Source organism: Argopecten irradians, chromosome 4 (assembly GCF_041381155.1).
Source record: "Argopecten irradians isolate NY chromosome 4, Ai_NY, whole genome shotgun sequence".
NCBI lineage: Eukaryota > Metazoa > Mollusca > Bivalvia > Pectinida > Pectinidae > Argopecten > Argopecten irradians.
This window is the reverse complement of record NC_091137.1, coordinates 24323250-24343905: the sequence shown is the minus strand read 5'-3', so window position 1 is coordinate 24343905 and position 20656 is coordinate 24323250. Positions and strand designations below refer to the sequence as shown.

At 37.0% G+C, this 20656-nt stretch overlaps 1 protein-coding gene across 1 annotated transcript in view; it reads left to right on the top strand.

The window, feature by feature from the left end:
- The first annotated feature begins 14429 nt into the window (after positions 1–14429).
- Positions 14430–20656, top strand: part of LOC138321064 (tripartite motif-containing protein 2-like) — a 34776-nt gene continuing 28549 nt past the window's right edge. Inside the window, exon 1 of the mRNA XM_069264473.1 lies at positions 14430–14727. The gene's annotated coding sequence lies outside the window, so the exon portion shown is untranslated. The remainder of the gene's footprint in view (positions 14728–20656) is intronic.

Below are 20656 nucleotides of genomic sequence, written 5' to 3'. Positions count from 1 at the left end.
ATACACAACAACTTCAGGAAAGACTCTCTGCCATTCAGAGAGACATGAAAGAGAACATTGAGAAAGAACATTGAGAAAGCCCAGTCCGTCATGCTTGCGAAAGCAAACACTAAGGTTCGACCTCTCAACTTTGCAGTGGGTGATTATGTCTATTTGCGTCATGAAACTGTTGGTCAGGGACAGAAATTGCAGAACATCTACCAGGGTCCACATATCATTAAAGAATTAATATCCACACACTTGGCGCTTCTTACGGATCCCAAGACACAGAAAGTGTTTGCAAAACCAGTTCATGTCAATCGATATGTGCGATCCCCATCGGCATCTGACTTCTTTAATGTTGTTTCGACATGTAAGGTTTCAACAGCAACCCAGACAGATATCAACAAAATATTCGATGTTCGGGAAGAAACTAGTTCACACCAAGACACATCGGATGTTCGGGAAGAAACTAGTTCACACCAAGACACATCGGATGTTCAGGAAGACACTAGTTCACACCAATCTGCACTGGATCCAACCACATCTCCGGAAAGTTCATCGGAAAATGTTCCATTACGACCTCGCCGAAATGTTCATCCCCCAAGTCGCTTTTGCACTGACCACATAGACCCTAGCATGCTAAGCGACATCTCTTCTTCGTCATCAGAGAACATTTACTATAAAGTGAAACGCGTGTTGGCTAAACGAAAACAAGGATGTCACACTCAGTACCTGGTGCAATTTGTAGGGGAACCCTCACAGCGTGCTCGATGGGTGAATTTCAATGATCTTAATGCAGCTGCACAGAAAGCAGTCCTTGCCAAGCATCCCAAGAACATTTAAAAGTTGTTTAAGATTTCTAGTCCTACTTGAACTTTACCCTATTAGGCTAGATACTACTTGTGCCAAATTGCTATGTACTATTCATAATATGCAGATTATGTTTTAATTCCAACACATGTACATTTTGCCATGTGTTACTTTATTACTAGTAATGGTATTGCACCTAACTTACTTAGCATTATTGCCATTTTTACAAACTTTGTGTGTTTGTAGTTTATGGTTGACCTTTTATGTCAGCAGTTATGTTTATTTACTAGTCTGTATTCCTTTGGTTGAATCAAGGCATGATTTTCATTTTTGTTGTTGTTTATAATCTTGAAAATGTTACTTTCACTGTTTACCAAGTTACTAGTCATTTGTCACTTTGTCATTAGAAAGTTGCGCATAAAATAGAATACCGGTAGCTATGTTTAATATTTGATGATATGAGATGTACTTTTTATTTTTCCTCCTACTTTCATAAAATTGATACAGTATTTACTATTCATGTGAATTTACAAGGAGAGCATCTTAATTGAGATGAATCATCATTTTAATGTGTTAGAATTTCACATTTAACAAATATCTCTGAGATTTGCTCTTCATACTAAATGTAATACTGTCTATTGACTAATTGATCAATATTTCGCTGATGTTGGGAAGATGTGATTTGAATGTGGGATGAAGTTGATATTGAATAAGCATATCAATGTAAAACTGAATGTGGAATGAAGTTGACAATGAATACACATCCATTTAGCTATATGCATTGCCCTTTGAAATCATGTTTAGCAGTTTACAAGCTTGAGTTGTCATTGTAATGGAACTATCCCATTTATAGTATTTGTACCATTCTATGAAGATAGCCATCTGTGGATATGTGGGTAACTTTTTGTACAATTTTGAGAGAATAAGAAATAGTATTTGCTACTTGTATGACTGTGTATGCATGGGGGTTTGTATGAAAGTTGGTGAAAATTCATAGAGCTTATAATATTCTTTCAGTTTTCTCATTATGTGTTCTTTTACTTGCCAACATATCTTGTAGTTTATATATGGTATATGTGATTGATTAGAGACGTCTGTATCAATAACATTTTTCTTCTAAGACTTAGCTTTGGTATGATACTAAGTATCCTTGACAATGCTACAATGTACATAGGGGCAATGTTCTATGAATTCATAGTTATAATGCAATGGAATGCGTTGAAATACTGTTCATACAATGTAATTACTTTCTCTTTATTGCAAAAAGCTTGCAGTCCATTTATTGAATAATGTTGTTTATTAAGGTTCCTGATTTTGTGCATGTTTGTATTTTTCTTATTCTACCTGCCTGACCAGTTTTACAAAATTGCTTTGCAATTTTTCTTCAGGGGGCGGGGATGTTATATATTCACATATATATAATTTTACTGGTCAGGAAGGGAGAATATGATTATACTGATTATATTAGTTGATTGGTATTAAGATCACATTATTCTGTAATTATTCCGGATATTTGTCCAGACTCGTTTTGTATATTCCGGATATAGCGTCCGGGTTTGGTTTATACACTGTGTATTAGATATCTGACCATGCTTTCCGGTTTTTGAGAATAAAACGAACCAGTCACGTTTATAATTCTTCATCTTGATGTTTCCTCTCACAGCAAGCTATAAATCCATAACAACAGCAGACCATACATCTTCAAATGAATGAAAACGCATTTAACATGGAAAATACTAACATTTGATGAATTCACAGTTGCAATATAACTCTTGGTTAAATAATCAATGTAGTGCTATCAATTAATTTCAATTCCATACATTGTACTTTATTTGCAAATGTCAATTAGACAGCAGGCGTTGCCTAAATGTGTTATCTCTATGAAGTGCTATACATTGTTTTCCGAATTTGCTTATTACAGAGTTATCTGCACTTGCGGGTAGGTATTGATTGTGACGTCATGTGTTTGCGAGCGTAACGTCGTACGTTTCGAACAAAACGACGTGAATTGCGCTCACAAAATAATAACAATCGATACCTACCCGCAAGGGAGTTAACTCTGTAATATGCAAAGACGGAATATTTTAATCTACGTACGATTCTTTGACTTTGTGTTGGTAACTAGTAATAAATTAGAGTAGAAATAAAGTAGAAATGTGCCAAACTGTTCCAATCTGAAATTATGGTATAATATGGATTACAAACAATGATCTTATAAACAGCATACAATAGGTTTAAAGTTATATGTGCCGTAACTGGACGAAAATTTTGACACGTGATTTTTTCTTCATTAATCTATTGAAAACCGTAAGGTTTGATGAATTAAGCCGTGAAAATCATTCAAATGGTTGCAGATGTCTGACAAACGTTAGTTGCAACACAGAATTTAAGTACTGTAAAATTGTTGGTTTTATGCCTTATGTATGTTTATATGGAAACATACCTGCAGAAATCACTTTACAATGACTAATAACATTATAAAAATGCTAAATGAAATTATAGACCACGATTTGGCTTATGGTCCGACCGTATGTACTCATTTCACTTCACTATAGATGTACATATAATGATTTTTGGCAGTACTGCCAAAAAATCATTTTCAGCTCTTATATGTACTCGTAAAATTAAAACGTAAGCATTGAAAATACTGTAATTCTCAAAATGTTGGTAACTTTTGGTAATAAATAACATATCAAAAGCTCATCTTGATTTTTGAGTATGAAAAATACGGCACATATAACTTTAAATAGCCATTAGTTGTATAAATATTTGTTAATGATGTCAGTCCTATAATAATTCGTTTTAATTTTGAAATGTTAAAATAAAATTTGATGGAAAATACCGTTGAATATATATATTGTTTTAACTATCTACAAATGTTCTTTCCTACATTAGTTATATGAGTTATACAAGTATATTTAACATGAACTGATCTTATATTACATAGAAAAAAAGATTCTGTGCAACTTGAGGCTCGCATAAGCGCTTCGATGATATCGAATATTGTTCCTTGAAAAATGAAACAAAAATAATTGCACATGACAAGGGAACAAACTCAAGCAACCCTCTATGTATTATATCATTCGTACCGATAACAGAAGCACAGGCTTTTTATTCTAAAGTATACTCAGGCTCAGTATTAAACATATAGGTACTGTATAACTGTAGAATCAAAAGCCTCCGATGTAACTCATGTGTACCGAAGAGTGTTGAACCCCGGTCTACTTACCCGAAAATTATACGCATTGTTACAGAGATAGGGCAATATCGGTGTAGCGACAGATGGTATTGTAGAACTCATATCGGTAAATTAATTACGTTGATATGAAGATGTAAACATTGACATTGTAATGCATAAAGATAAAGGAATTAGCAATATTCAATAATTAACAGCATAGTACATAATATAGAACATAATGTCAAATTGAATTTGCAAAATGATTTTACAATATTGCACACATACAATGTACTTTCAATCATTTATATAATATAACTTTATTTATTAAACCGCTAACACAGTTGACCTTATCGAAGATTAATAATGCAAGAAAAAATCTATGAAAAGGTATAACTGTACGACGATGAAGAACAATGATTTTGACTCCTGTTAATAGAAAATACCAAGTAAAATCCAGCTTGTATACCTACGCACCACCGTACGACACACATGTCACAAAAATGACTAGTGGCAGAATGTCAGAAACCGTAACCATTAACCGAGTCGCGGGACCAAAAGAAAATGAGTAGTGGTAAAAGGAATGTCAGAAACTGTAACCAATTCCCTAGTCGCGATCATAGAAAATGATTAGAAGTGTAGAAAGTCAGAAACTGTAACCATCCTCTAGTCGCGACCAAAAAGAAAATGACTAGTGGTAGAAAGTCAGAAAACTGTAAACATCCTCTAGGCACGACCATAAGAAAATGACTAGTGGTAGAAAGTAAGAAACCGTAACCATTTTCTAGTCGCGTCTAAAAGAAAATGAGTAGTGGTTGAATGTCAGAAACCGCAATCATCCCTAGTCGCGACCATAAGAAAATGACTAGTGGTAGAATGTCAGAAACCGTAACCATCATCTAGTCGCGACCGAAGGAAAATGACTAGTGGTAAAATGGAATGTCAGAAACTGTTACCAATTCCCTAGTCGCGACCATAAAAGAAAATGACTAGTGGTAGAATGTCAGAAACCGTAACCATCATCTAGTCGCGACCAAAGGTAAAATGACTAGTGGTAGAAAGTCAGAAATCGTAACCATCCTCTAGTCGCGACCATAAGAAAATGAGTAGTGGTAGGAAGTCAGAAACCGTAACCATCCTCTAGTCGCGACAAAAAAAATAAGTAGTGGTAGAAAGTCAGAAACTGTAACCATCCCCTAGTCGCGACCATAAGAAAATGACTAGTGGTAGAAAGTTCGTAACGTTGCGACCAAAAGAAAAATGACTACAGAAACCGTAACCATCCCCTAGTCGCGACCATAAGAAAATGACTAGTAGTGGAATGTCAGAAACTGTAACCAATAGTCGCGACTAAAAGAAAATGACGAGTAGTAGAATGGGAATGTCAGAAACCAAAACCATTCCCCAGTCGCGACCATAAGAAAATGACTAGTGCTTGAATGTCAGAAACCGTAACCATCCCCCCCTAGTCGCGACCATGAGAAAATGACTAGTGGTAGAATGGAATGTCAGAAATCGTAAACATCCTCTATTCTCGACCATAAGAAAATGACTAGTAGTGTAGAATGTAAGAAACCGTAATCATCCTCTAGACGATACCAAAAGAAAATGACTAGTGATAGAATGTCAGAAACCATAATCATCCCCTTGTCGCGACCAAAAGAAAATGAGTAGTGGTAGAATGGAATGTCAGAAACTGTAACCAATTCCCTAGTCGCGACCATAAGAAAATGACTAGTGGTAGAAGGTCAGAAACCGTAACCATCCCCTAGTCGCGACCAAAAGAAAATGAGTAGTGGTAGAATGTAATGTCAGAAACCGTAACCATCCTCTAGACGATACCAAAAGAAAATGAGTAGTGGTAGAATGTCAGAAACCGTAATCATCCACTAGTCGCAACCACGAGAAAATGACTAGTGGTAGAAAGTCAGACACCGTAACCATTTTCTAGTCGCGACCGAAAGAAAATGAGTAGTGGTAAAATGGAATGTCAGAAACTGTTACCAATTCCCTAGTCGCGACCATAAGAAAATGACTAGTGGTAGAATGTCAGAAACCGTAACCATCATCTAGTCGCGACCAAAGGAAAATGACTAGTGGTAAAATGGAATGTCAGAAACTGTTACCAATTCCCTAGTCGCGACCATAAGAAAATGACTAGTGGTAGAATGTCAGAAACCGTAATCATCCACTAGTCGCAACCACGAGAAAATGACTAGTGGTAGAAAGTCAGACACCGTAGCCATCGTCTAGTCGCGACCAAAAGAAAATGATTAGTGGTAGAATGGAATGCCAGAAACTGTAACCAATTCCCTAGTCGCGACCATAAGAAAATGACTAGTGGTAGAAGGTCAGAAACCGTAACCATCCCCTAGTCGCGACCAAAAGAAAATGAGTAGTGGTAGAATGTAATGTCAGAAACCGTAACCATCCTCTTGACGATACCAAAAGAAAATGATTAGTGGTAGAATGTCAGAACCGTAATCATCCACTAGTCGCAACCACGAGAAAATGACTAGTGGTAGAAAGTCAGACACCGTAGCCATCGTCTAGTCGCGACCAAAAGAAAATGATTAGTGGTAGAATGGAATGCCAGAAACTGTAACCAATTCCCTAGTCGCGACCAAAAGAAAATGACTAGTAGTAGAAAGTCAGAAACCGTAACCATCCCCTAGTCGCGACCATGAGAAAATGACTAGTGGTAGAATGGAATGTCAGAAACCGTAAACATCCTCTATTCTCGACCATAAGAAAATGACTAGTGGTAGAATGTCAGAAACTGTAACCATCCCCTAGTCGCGACCATAAGAAAATGACTAGTGGTAGAATGTCAGAAACCGTAACCAATTCCCTAGTCGCGACCGAAAGAAAATGAGTAATGGTAGAATGGAATGTCAGAAACTGTAACCATCCCCTAGTCGCGACCATAAGAAAATGACTTGTGCTAGAATGTCAGAAACCGTAACCAATTCCCTAGTCGCGACCGAAAGAAAATGAGTAATGGTAGAATGGAATGTCAGAAACTGTAACCAATTCCCTAGTCGCGACCATAAGAAAAAGACTAGTGATAGAATGTCAGAAACCGTAATCATCCCCTAGTCGCGACCACGAGAAAATGACTAGTGGTAGAAAGTCAGACACCGTAGCCATCGTCTAGTCGCGACCAAAAGAAAATGAGTAGTGATAGAATGGAATGTCAGAAACTGTAACCAATTCCCTAGTCGCGACCAAAAGAAAATGAGTAGTGGTAGAATAGATTGTCAGAATCCGTAATCATCTCCTAGTCGCGAACAAAAGAAAATGACTAGTGGTAGAATGTCAGAAACCGTAATCATCTCCTAGTCGCGAACAAAAGAAAATGACTAGTGGTAGAATGTCAGAAACCGTAATCATCTCCTAGTCGCGAACAAAAGAAAATGACTAGTGGTAGAATGTCAGAAACCGTAATCATCTCCTAGTCGCGACCAAAAGAAAATGAGTAGTGGTAGAATGGAATGTCAGAAACTGTAACCAATTCCCTAGTCGCGACCATAAGAAAATGACTAGTGATAGAATGTCAGAAACCGTAACCATCCCCTAGTCGCGACCCAAAGAAAATGACGAGTAGTAGAATGGAATGTCAGAAATCGTAAACATCCTCTATTCTCGACCATAAGAAAATGACTAGTAGTAGAATGTAAGAAACCGTAATCATCCTCTAGACGATACCAAAAGAAAATGACTAGTGATAGAATGTCAGAAACCATAATCATCCCCTTGTCGCGACCAAAAGAAAATGAGTAGTGGTAGAATGGAATGTCAGAAACTGTAACCAATTCCCTAGTCGCGACCATAAGAAAATGACTAGTGGTAGAAAGGTCAGAAACCGTAACCATCCCAAAGTCGCGACCAAAAGAAAATGAGTAGTGGTAGAATGTAATGTCAGAAACCGTAACCATCCTCTAGACGATACCAAAAGAAAATGAGTAGTGGTAGAATGTCAGAAACCGTAATCATCCACTAGTCGCAACCACGAGAAAATGACTAGTGGTAGAAAGTCAGACACCGTAGCCATCGTCTAGTCGCGACCAAAAGAAAATGATTAGTGGTAGAATGGAATGCCAGAAACTGTAACCAATTCCCTAGTCGCGACCATAAGAAAATGACTAGTGGTAGAAGGTCAGAAACCGTAACCATCCCCTAGTCGCGACCAAAAGAAAATGAGTAGTGGTAGAATGTCAGAAACCGTAACCAATTCCCTAGTCGCGACCGAAAGAAAATGAGTAATGGTAGAATGGAATGTCAGAAACCGTAATCATCCACTAGTCGCAACCACGAGAAAATGACTAGTGGTAGAAAGTCAGACACCGTAGCCATCGTCTAGTCGCGACCAAAAGAAAATGATTAGTGGTAGAATGGAATGCCAGAAACTGTAACCAATTCCCTAGTCGCGACCATAAGAAAATGACTAGTGGTAGAAGGTCAGAAACCGTAACCATCCCCTAGTCGCGACCAAAAGAAAATGAGTAGTGGTAGAATGTAATGTCAGAAACCGTAACCATCCTCTAGACGATACCAAAAGAAAATGATTAGTGGTAGAATGTCAGAAACCGTAATCATCCACTAGTCGCAACCACGAGAAAATGACTAGTGGTAGAAAGTCAGACACCGTAGCCATCGTCTAGTCGCGACCAAAAGAAAATGATTAGTGGTAGAATGGAATGCCAGAAACTGTAACCAATTCCCTAGTCGCGACCATAAGAAAATGACTAGTGGTAGAAGGTCAGAAACCGTAACCATCCCCTAGTCGCGACCAAAAGAAAATGAGTAGTGGTAGAATGTAATGTCAGAAACCGTAACCATCCTCTTGACGATACCAAAAGAAAATGATTAGTGGTAGAATGTTAGAACCGTAATCATCCACTAGTCGCAACCACGAGAAAATGACTAGTGGTAGAAAGTCAGATACCGTAGCCATCGTCTAGTCGCGACCAAAAGAAAATGATTAGTGGTAGAATTGAATGCCAGAAACTGTAACCAATTCCCTAGTCGCGACCAAAAGAAAATGACTAGTAGTAGAAAGTCAGAAACCGTAACCATCTTCTTTTCTCGACCATAAGAAAATGACTAGTGGTAGTATGTCAGAAACTGTAATCATCTCCTAGTCGCGACCATAAGAAAATGACTAGTGGTAGAATGTCAGAAACTGTAACCATCCCCTAGTCGCGACCATAAGAAAATGACTAGTGGTAGAATGTCAGAAACCGTAACCAATTCCCTAGTCGCGACCGAAAGAAAATGAGAGTAATGGTAGAATGGAATGTCAGAAACTGTAACCATCCCCTAGTCGCGACCATAAGAAAATGACTTGTGCTAGAATGTCAGAAACCGTAACCAATTCCCTAGTCGCGACCGAAAGAAAATGAGTAATGGTAGAATGGAATGTCAGAAACTGTAACCAATTCCCTAGTCGCGACCATAAGAAAAAGACTAGTATAGAATGTCAGAAACCGTAATCATCCCCTAGTCGCGACCACGAGAAAATGACTAGTGGTAGAAAGTCAGACACCGTAGCCATCGTCTAGTCGCGACCAAAAGAAAATGAGTATGTGATAGAATGGAATGTCAGAAACTGTAACCAATTCCCTAGTCGCGACCAAAAGAAAATGAGTAGTGGTAGAATAGATTGTCAGAATCCGTAATCATCTCCTAGTCGCGAACAAAAGAAAATGACTAGTGGTAGAATGTCAGAAACCGTAATCATCTCCTAGTCGCGAACAAAAGAAAATGACTAGTGGTAGAATGTCAGAAACCGTAATCATCTCCTAGTCGCGAACAAAAGAAAATGACTAGTGGTAGAATGTCAGAAACCGTAATCATCTCCTAGTCGCGACCAAAAGAAAATGAGTAGTGGTAGAATGGAATGTCAGAAACTGTAACCAATTCCCTAGTCGCGACCATAAGAAAATGACTAGTGATAGAATGTCAGAAACCGTAACCATCCCTTAGTCGCGACCACGAGAAAATAAGTAGTGGTAGAATAGAATGTCAGAAACCGTAACCATCCCCTAGTCGCGACCCAAAGAAAATGACGAGTAGTAGAATGGAATGTCAGAAATCGTAAACATCCTCTATTCTCGACCATAAGAAAATGACTAGTAGTAGAATGTAAGAAACCGTAATCATCCTCTAGACGATACCAAAAGAAAATGACTAGTGATAGAATGTCAGAAACCATAATCATCCCCTTGTCGCGACCAAAAGAAAATGAGTAGTGGTAGAATGGAATGTCAGAAACTGTAACCAATTCCCTAGTCGCGACCATAAGAAAATGACTAGTGGTAGAAGGTCAGAAACCGTAACCATCCCAAAGTCGCGACCAAAAGAAAATGAGTAGTGGTAGAATGTAATGTCAGAAACCGTAACCATCCTCTAGACGATACCAAAAGAAAATGAGTAGTGGTAGAATGTCAGAAACCGTAATCATCCACTAGTCGCAACCACGAGAAAATGACTAGTGGTAGAAAGTCAGACACCGTAGCCATCGTCTAGTCGCGACCAAAAGAAAATGATTAGTGGTAGAATGGAATGCCAGAAACTGTAACCAATTCCCTAGTCGCGACCATAAGAAAATGACTAGTGGTAGAAGGTCAGAAACCGTAACCATCCCCTAGTCGCGACCAAAAGAAAATGAGTAGTGGTAGAATGTAATGTCAGAAACCGTAACCATCCTCTAGACGATACCAAAAGAAAATGATTAGTGGTAGAATGTCAGAAACCGTAATCATCCACTAGTCGCAACCACGAGAAAATGACTAGTGGTAGAAAGTCAGAGACCGTAGCCATCGTCTAGTCGCGACCAAAAGAAAATGATTAGTGGTAGAATGGAATGCCAGAAACTGTAACCAATTCCCTAGTCGCGACCATAAGAAAATGACTAGTGGTAGAAGGTCAGAAACCGTAACCATCCCCTAGTCGCGACCAAAAGAAAATGAGTAGTGGTAGAATGTAATGTCAGAAACCGTAACCATCCTCTTGACGATACCAAAAGAAAATGATTAGTGGTAGAATGTCAGAAACCGTAATCATCCACTAGTCGCAACCACGAGAAAATGACTAGTGGTAGAAAGTCAGACACCGTAGCCATCGTCTAGTCGCGACCAAAAGAAAATGATTAGTGGTAGAATGGAATGCCAGAAACTGTAACCAATTCCCTAGTCGCGACCAAAAGAAAATGACTAGTAGTAGAAAGTCAGAAACCGTAACCATCCCCTAGTCGCGACCATAAGAAAATGACTAGTGGTAGAATGTCAGAAACCGTAATCATCTCCTAGTCGCGACCATAAGAAAATGACTAGTGGTAGAATGTCAGAAACTGTAACCATCCCCTAGTCGCGACCATAAGAAAATGACTAGTGGTAGAATGTCAGAAACCGTAACCAATTCCCTAGTCGCGACCGAAAGAAAATGAGTAATGGTAGAATGGAATGTCAGAAACTGTAACCATCCCCTAGTCGCGACCATAAGAAAATGACTTGTGCTAGAATGTCAGAAACCGTAACCAATTCCCTAGTCGCGACCGAAAGAAAATGAGTAATGGTAGAATGGAATGTCAGAAACTGTAACCAATTCCCTAGTCGCGACCATAAGAAAAAGACTAGTGATAGAATGTCAGAAACCGTAATCATCCCCTAGTCGCGACCACGAGAAAATGACTAGTGGTAGAAAGTCAGACACCGTAGCCATCGTCTAGTCGCGACCAAAAGAAAATGAGTAGTGATAGAATGGAATGTCAGAAACTGTAACCAATTCCCTAGTCGCGACCAAAAGAAAATGAGTAGTGGTAGAATAGATTGTCAGAATCCGTAATCATCTCCTAGTCGCGAACAAAAGAAAATGACTAGTGGTAGAATGTCAGAAACCGTAATCATCTCCTAGTCGCGAACAAAAGAAAATGACTAGTGGTAGAATGTCAGAAACCGTAATCATCTCCTAGTCGCGAACAAAAGAAAATGACTAGTGGTAGAATGTCAGAAACCGTAATCATCTCCTAGTCGCGACCAAAAGAAAATGAGTAGTGGTAGAATGGAATGTCAGAAACTGTAACCAATTCCCTAGTCGCGACCATAAGAAAATGACTAGTGATAGAATGTCAGAAACCGTAACCATCCCTTAGTCGCGACCACGAGAAAATGAGTAGTGGTAGAATAGAATGTCAGAAACCGTAACCATCCCCTAGTCGCGACCCAAAGAAAATGACGAGTAGTAGAATGGAATGTCAGAAACCGTAACCATCCCCTAGTCGCGACCCAAAGAAAATGAGTAATGGTAGAATGGAATGTCAGAAACCGAAACCATTCCCTGTTCGCGACCATAAGAAAATGACTAGTGTTAGAATGTCAGAAACCGTAACCATCCCCTAGTCGCGACCACGAGAAAATGACTAGTGGTAGAATATCCGAAACCGTAATCATCCTGTAGTCGCGAGCAAAAAATGACTAGTGATAGAATGTCAAAAACCTCAAACACATCCTCGCCGAAACCAGGAAAGAGTGGCTATCGGTAGACAGATATTATCAAGGCTCCCCGACCAACTACTCAGGGGTTGATTGATACTTTGATTTTAGTCACGCTGTATGGTGTTTTAGCATTCATTTTTAATGATTATTACAAGCAAATTCTTAGTTAACAATTTCCAGATTACTGAGTACACATATCTGGCCATTGTGACCCAGACAGTTATACACTATCACACACCTGATCGGCTCTATCAAGGAAACCGCTACATCAATCTGTTGTTTCAAAGGGGTGGGAGTGTAAAGAAAACATACTTAGTATTCAGATATGCGATAATTAACTTGAGTCGCTACGATTATAAATATGTCGATACTCAGAAAACAACTGTATGCCACTTTTTTTCCGCATATACTATATTTCCCATCTTCCAATTGTGTCGTTACGATTATAAATATGTCGATACTCAGAAAACAACTGTATGCCACTTTTTTTCGCGTATACTATATTTCCCATCTTCCAATAACGCAAAAAAATTGTATTTCGAAATTATAAAGTGTTTTACAGTAGTTTTGATTGACATAACATGATTTCTTAAACTTATTTCCATTTTTCGCGTGCGATTTATCTTTCTAGAATTTCGCGATCCAAAAGTATTCACGAAATTGTATCTCCGCAAATTGTTTTCTACACTATCTATATTGGTAGAAATCCATTCACTGTTTCGTGTAACGTAATAGCCACAACAGAACGTTTAGGTTTACAGAATGTTATGTCGGCGGCTTTGAACGTAAAATCGCGAAATATTTATCTTTGTGAATTAATCACTACATCACTTATATTGATAGGATTTACCATTAAATTTTTGAATACGCGAATGTTAATCTTCGCGAACTTGTTTTGAAATAGCCACGAAGTTAAAAATAATAAGAATACAGTATGTATGTATTTTATGATGATAATCAGCTATATACAGCTATATACATTACACAGACAAATCTTGGGTTTGGGCCCGATTTCATCTTCATTTAGTCGTTTCTTTGTCAAATATTTAAAGGCAGACTTTTTTAAAGAAATTTAAGCAATAATAAAATAATATTTGACGTTTAAAAAGGGTTAAAAAAAATTTCTCATAGACGGTGAAACCAGAAGTGGTATCTGTTTGATTAAAACATCAATTTTACTGTAAAAAAAGTATATTTAGTAAATGCAAGATACACTACGATGGAAGACAATTAATGGATAGTATATTTTCATTATTTGTACTACTTCGTATTGTTTAATCAACCTGGTCAAATAATATGTCAATGGCTTCATTTCCCAAGTTCAAGGCAATAAACAGAAGTAACGAGCCAGTCATAAATAATATTTAATGCTTTATTTTTCCATAATGTAATTTTATTTTCTATCTTATATGGGAATTTATATTACAGCTTACATTGTTGAACTTTGAAATGTAATATAATGTTGGTCTGATGTAGATTTGCGTATTTACTTGATTTTTATGTGTCATCATTTATATCTACGTGTATAGATGGACAGTCAAAATACCTTACGGTGTTTTATGAGGTTTTAAATGTTCAACAAACCCTTATAGATGTTCTCTGAATATATCCTATTGCGGGCCCCCTGGATATGTCTAGTTGATGTAACGGGTGAATTGGTGGAGCGCAGATATTCTAATTGAACCATAATTTATAGAAATCAATACGTAGGTACACATCTATATCGATACTATAAATATTTGCCGCAATTAAATAAAGCACCACCGATGCCTCTCATTTCCAAATCAATGGAACTAGAATATTGCCACACTATTGTAAATGCAGTTCGATCTTCGTTCAAACAACAACCAGTCATCGGAGAAATTATCCATTTATTAAATAAGCCATACTACTATCTGTAGTAACTCGCTTCAGTGGTAGAGTGTCTTCAATGATATCAGTACGGCTGATGGTAGGACCACAGTCGCTCTGGCAAGCTTGAGAGATAGAACGTATCAGGGCGCGAAAGAGTGAGCGCTGCAGCGCGAGACGTCATTGCACGGTACACCAATACCGAACGTAGACTAGGAGCGAGGAAAAATCGATACGGATGTCTTCCGACTGCAAAGGCATGAACACTGGGGCATAAATAAAAGGGCTATATGCACAAGCGACTGAGGAATGGGTGATATCGACAATACAGTTGTATTGGTACACGAAGGGAAGTGAACGTAAGGAAGACTAGATCCGGCTGGGAAGGCTCACCCAACTAATATCTCTTCTGTAAGTACATTTTTACACCACCAAACTACCATTCATAACTTCCATCGGTAGTATTAGTACCGAGAGAACTCCAAGCTTAAGGTAAATTATACTGTCTTCCTTAGTCTTTCTCAATTGTCTTCTGGCCGACTTTGGGCTTTGGCTACATCTAAGTAAAAAATGACTCTCTGGGTTTGTCTTTTCCATGTAATTCTGGTTAGATTATGTGTGGTTGTGTTTGCTCTCTTGCTGCCATTGTGATTGTGTGGGGGATGTGATCGGGCATGACCTTCCGATGACACAGATAAGAGAATTCTATGTGTCATTGTATATAGTGTATCGATAACACATGTGTAGTGGAATGTAAACGAACGTATCAATAACGGGATGTTATCATGGCCATCGCTCTACTTATCAGTATACAATAATGGTATCAGATGTATAACGAACAATTTCCGATTCCTGTAACATGATATTGATAAATTTTGCAGTCGTGTAACGTGTGGTTGATTCGCTACTCAAACATGTCTGCGATTGATATTTAGTTAGAATCCGTAACATTATCTGTTCCGGTGTAGGATTTATTTAGCTGTGCTCGGATCAGACTGCATATTATTTGAACTCGGTTAAGACATTATATAATCAGTTCTCGGTTAGGACAGCATATAACCTGCACTCGGTTAAGACAGTATATGATCTTACTCGGTTAAGACTTTATATAATCTGTACTCGGTTAAGACCTTATATAATCTGTCCTGGGTAAAGACTTTATATAATCAGTACTTGGTTAAGGCAGTATATAATCTGTACTCGGTTAAGACAACATAAAACATGCACTCGGTTAAGACTTTATATAATCTTACTCGGTTAAGACTTTATATAATCTTACTCGGTTAAGACTTTATATAATCTTACTCGGTTAAGACAGTATTTAATCTGTACTCAGTTTAGTCAGTATATTATCCGTTCGGGGTTAAGATAGTTTATAATCTGTCCTGAGTTGAAACAGTATATAATTTGTATTCGGTTAAGACTTATATTAATATATACTCTGTTAAGACAGTATATGATCTGTCCTAGATTAAAACAGTTCATATGACATGTATTATGTTTATATTGTATGTAACATATTCCAGGTTTAGACTTGATATACTTTAGTAACCTTTACCCAGTTTTGTTTAAACTACTAGTATATATTATCTGCACTTGTGTCAGATTTATATGATATTTACTTGATGAAAACGAAATATAACATGCCATTGGTTTAGATTACATTACCTGCACTCGTTAAGACTAGATATAATATGCTATTGGTTTAAATAGCATAACATGTACTCGGTTAAGACTTAACGTAATATGTCATTGGTTTAAATAACATAACCTGTACTCGGTTAAGACTAAATATTACATGTCATTGGTTTAAATAACATAACCTGTACTCGGTTAAGACTAAATATTACATGTCATTGGTTTAAATAACATAACCTGTACTCGGTTAAGACTAAATATTACATGTCATTGGTTTAAATAACATAACCTGTACTCGGTTAAGACTAAATATTACATGTCATTGGTTTATATTAATTAACCTGTACTCGGTTATGACTAAACTTAACATGCCATTGGTTTAGATTACATATACTGTACTCGGTACAAACTAAACATATTACTTGGTTTTGATTATGTAACAAGTACTCGGTTGAACTATTTTGTAGTATGTAACATTTACTTAAGTAATGCATGTATATAACTAAAATACCTGATATAGCTATATAATCTATACTTGGTTCAACTGTGTATTTTACTACATGTCCTGTTATCAGTTAAGATTGTGCATAACATAAACTCTTTTGCTCTATTTAACCTGGTCTTGATTTAGACTTTGCATAACCGTTACTTGCTGTATATTTGTGAATTAGGATAGACCTTTTTAAAATGTTATCTATTTATATAGTAAACTACATGTACTTTATAGTTTAAGAGACCCATTAGCACTACACGACCACGTTGTTCAATACAATTATCACACAACCATGTTGTTGACACTATATAATGGTTGTTTACCACTTATTAACGGCAATATTTATAGTTAATAGACCCAGCTTTATCACTGGCACCGTGAGGTAGGCCCACGCAATCTGAAATGATGGATAACATATTATCACGCTTCACGTGTAATTATCTTTGTGATACCGTTTCTGAAAATACGGTCTCACTGAAAAATTCCAGGAAAGAAAACAAGAATTTTACATCAACGTTTTAATCTTGATTGTGAAACAAACGTTTATAGAAACAAACAAACAAACCAATTAATTTTACATAAACCACGGTAAACAAATTTTATACTTTTAATACCTATGAATAGAGTGGATATTTTGAAATAATTTCTGCAGAGAAAATCCTGAAAATCTCCTTTTTACTCGTTTATTATATAAGTTAATATTTTGAACCTGATTTTCCAAAATTATATCAATGTTATCTATGTGTAATCATCCTTTTAGCAACTTTTTATTTTTAGATTTTTTTTCATAATTAAGTGACCAATCAGTGGCGACCGCAATATTTTATCCTTGACATAAACATGCATAAACAGGGGCCATTTCAAAAGTCTATTTTTCCAATAGATGGCTGTCTCATGTAGTCAGAGATGCCGCTGTGTAGAGACCGGTATTTGTTTGTTTATAGATCAGTGAATCCTATTGGGTAAATATTTAATGGTACCTATGTTTTAGATTATACAGCCCTGATGGATGGACCTGACGACTTTAGAATCATTTGTTCTGAATTATTGATTTCTCAGAGCCATTCAAATTCTCGAATTCTATATACAGTGCTTTTGGTGATTGGACTGTGTTTTCCATGCTTTTAAACAATCACAAAAAGGTGACATGCTTGACTTTCAGAAAGGCGCTGAGTTTGAGAAGGATGATGTGATATAAGTAAGAATGAATTGTTTTGGCAGTAAGCTTACGATTTACTCTTTGACACAAATTTGTTTGGCGGAGCTCGTTGAATGCTTACTCTGTCGGTGCACCTGGCTCTATAATGATGACGTCAATGGCTACTTGAATTCCTAATCCTATCGATGACCTCTCCACAACTGTTGAATTAATTTCTGATAATATATCTCCATTGTGCCTATTCAATAATTAAAATATTGTTTAAAAGGTAGACTTTCTAGTACAAATGGAATCGGTTTATTTAACATGGTCAATGGTAGTATTTTGATATACGGATACACATATAAAGTGAAAACTAATACTATTAATACGTATATTAATAAGAAAATATTCCTTTAAAGCTATGCAACATGAAGGGTGAATTAACTTAAAACCGCACTTAGGAGTTTTAGAATAAATATCTAGTGTACTCTGGTGTTCATGAGAACACCAAAACATGTTGCAAAACACTCTCTTTTGATGTCAATGGAAAAGATACATGAACATGGTCGGCCCACTTATAGTGTTCCTACCCGTGGAGGGTTGTCAAGGAAGAGTGGGTGTTATTGTATGAGGAATCTCGGAAGGAAAAGCAACCAAAAAGTCTGATAATGTACTGTTAATTTTGAATGAATGATCCGTTCATTGACTTCTTCCTTTGTTGTATTTTCCCATAGTAATTGTTTATCGCTAACAGGAAAATGTCAATCGCCATTTTATAGCGCTGTAACTCACAAAAGAGCAAGCAGTAGCGTGCACTGAATATCACAAAAGAGTTTGTAAATACCAACCAACAGTTAAGCAATTACAAAACCTAGAGACAGATGTAGGACCAATGGTGCTCCAGCGATTTCATAATGTATCAGTGAGTATCAAATCATATACATATAACTCAAAACAACCCATGCATGTACAAATGTAGGTTTATTTATATCGAAATATAGACAGACAGGTAATGGCGAATACGATTGCTAACAATCCAATACCTTTATTTACATCACTTAATGTTTGACGCATTTCCAGTTTAAGTATCAGGTATTAGGTTTTACGAATAGCAAAGGCGTCCTGCATTATGAGACGAGAAAATGTAGCAGCCAGACTCAGATTCGAACCCGTGACCTCCGAACACTAGCCAAATGCACTACAGCTGAGCTACCAGATCACCGATGACCGACCCAGTCCAATCCCGCTACATAAATGGTTTGGGGTGCGGCATTCTGCTATCGGTTTTAGAGACTCTTGCAAGTGGTAATCGAGCAGTTAACAGGTGTATTAAGGATTCTATTACTAAAACCAAACTTCTTGGTAGTATTTACTGAGTAGCTATCTGCCATTAGTGCCAAACCTGTTGGGCAGCGAATGGTGATTCAGAATATGTCTATCATGCAACCAATAAACTTTTGCCTCTGGGTCATGGTGGCTGATGGATGAAGGCGTTTGGTATACTACCAATAGTTACCTGATTTCATGAGTTCTATATCCAAGTCAAGCTTTGACCAAGGAATTGAACGTAGCGGATATTATGGTGTAAATTACAAAAGTTAAACTAAAATATATACCAAGACTGCGGGATTCAAATTCAAATATTGAGTAATATCGGGATTCTATACTGAGCTATAACTGTATCACAAAAACCGTTGACGTTTTCCCCACAATAGCAGTATTTAAACCCCATATAAGGAAAGAGGAAAAGATTGGTTCTTGATAACAAAGATTTGAATCATATGGTTTAAAGGTACTGACAAGTTTAATATTAGACCTTTCATATACATGTATGTTTTCAGGAAGTTGATATGAATCTATATGGACTTTAGGAAAGCAAGAGATTATCCCTTGTCCTTCAATGGCGGAAATATGTAGTTGCGATAAAATAAATATTTTATTTGGGGGTATAAATGGCGAAATTTAAGAATGGCGAAAATAACCCGTTATACGGTATACTGAATTTTTTAAAATTTGGTTTTTAGGAAAGACTTCATGATCCCGACATCAATTAATTCATTTCAATGAATCATGTTACAACCGTATATGTAGATGGTTGTCAATAAATTGACCGCATTATGGAGATTCTGTGGTATAAATGAGTGTCTCTTACAAATCGTGTTGTTTACTGTTTAGTCAGAATCACAGATGATGCATGGTCGTGGTATGAATGAGTGGTATTAAGAATTACCCGCGTCTATCCAGTCCGCTATTCTCTCCCTCATTGGCCGAGAGTAAATACATCGATCTGATTCTGTGATCAATGCTATTATCGCATCCTCTTTTAAATGTAGTCCCCTGGGAAAACGCACGCAATGTCGCACTAAAACCATCGCTGCCGGCCTGTTGAGGAGATGGCAGTTGAATAGTAAATGATTATGTAAATACAATATTTGAAGAAAAACAACAGTTACATCAGTATACTTTCTGGCGCAATAACACTGTTTTCCACTCTAAAAATAGATACTGATTCGGAAATGTTGCTTGATTTACTATTCCAATCTAACAAACAACAAAAAACAAAGACGAAAGACCTATTAGATCATGTATAAATAATTTGGAAAATGATAGTGTTTAATGAATGATATTTTAACTCCACCAGCAATATCTACTTACGTTATCTGAAGAAGACATGAAATTATGGCTTAAAACCTCCGTTTCTTTCATTGGATAAGTATATGATGCATTTAATGTCTAGTTACGGAGACAAACCGATTTGCTCCGTTTACTTAAGACCTATAATGCAAGCTGTTTTGCAGAATTAGTTTCATATTTCTCACGTAGCACTTTCATATTGTCGATGAAAGAAGAGGACCATCATTGTTTGTGACATTATCACTCTATTTATAGTTATGATAAGTAGTTGATTTAATAGCACCATAAACCATGAAACAATTAAGGAAACAATACTGTTAGACCATAAACAATATAATATAACAATAATAAAATAATACATGTATCCATATGACAACGTAACGATTGATTATTGTTATAGAACTTCAATAATATATGTGTTTTTCTATCACATC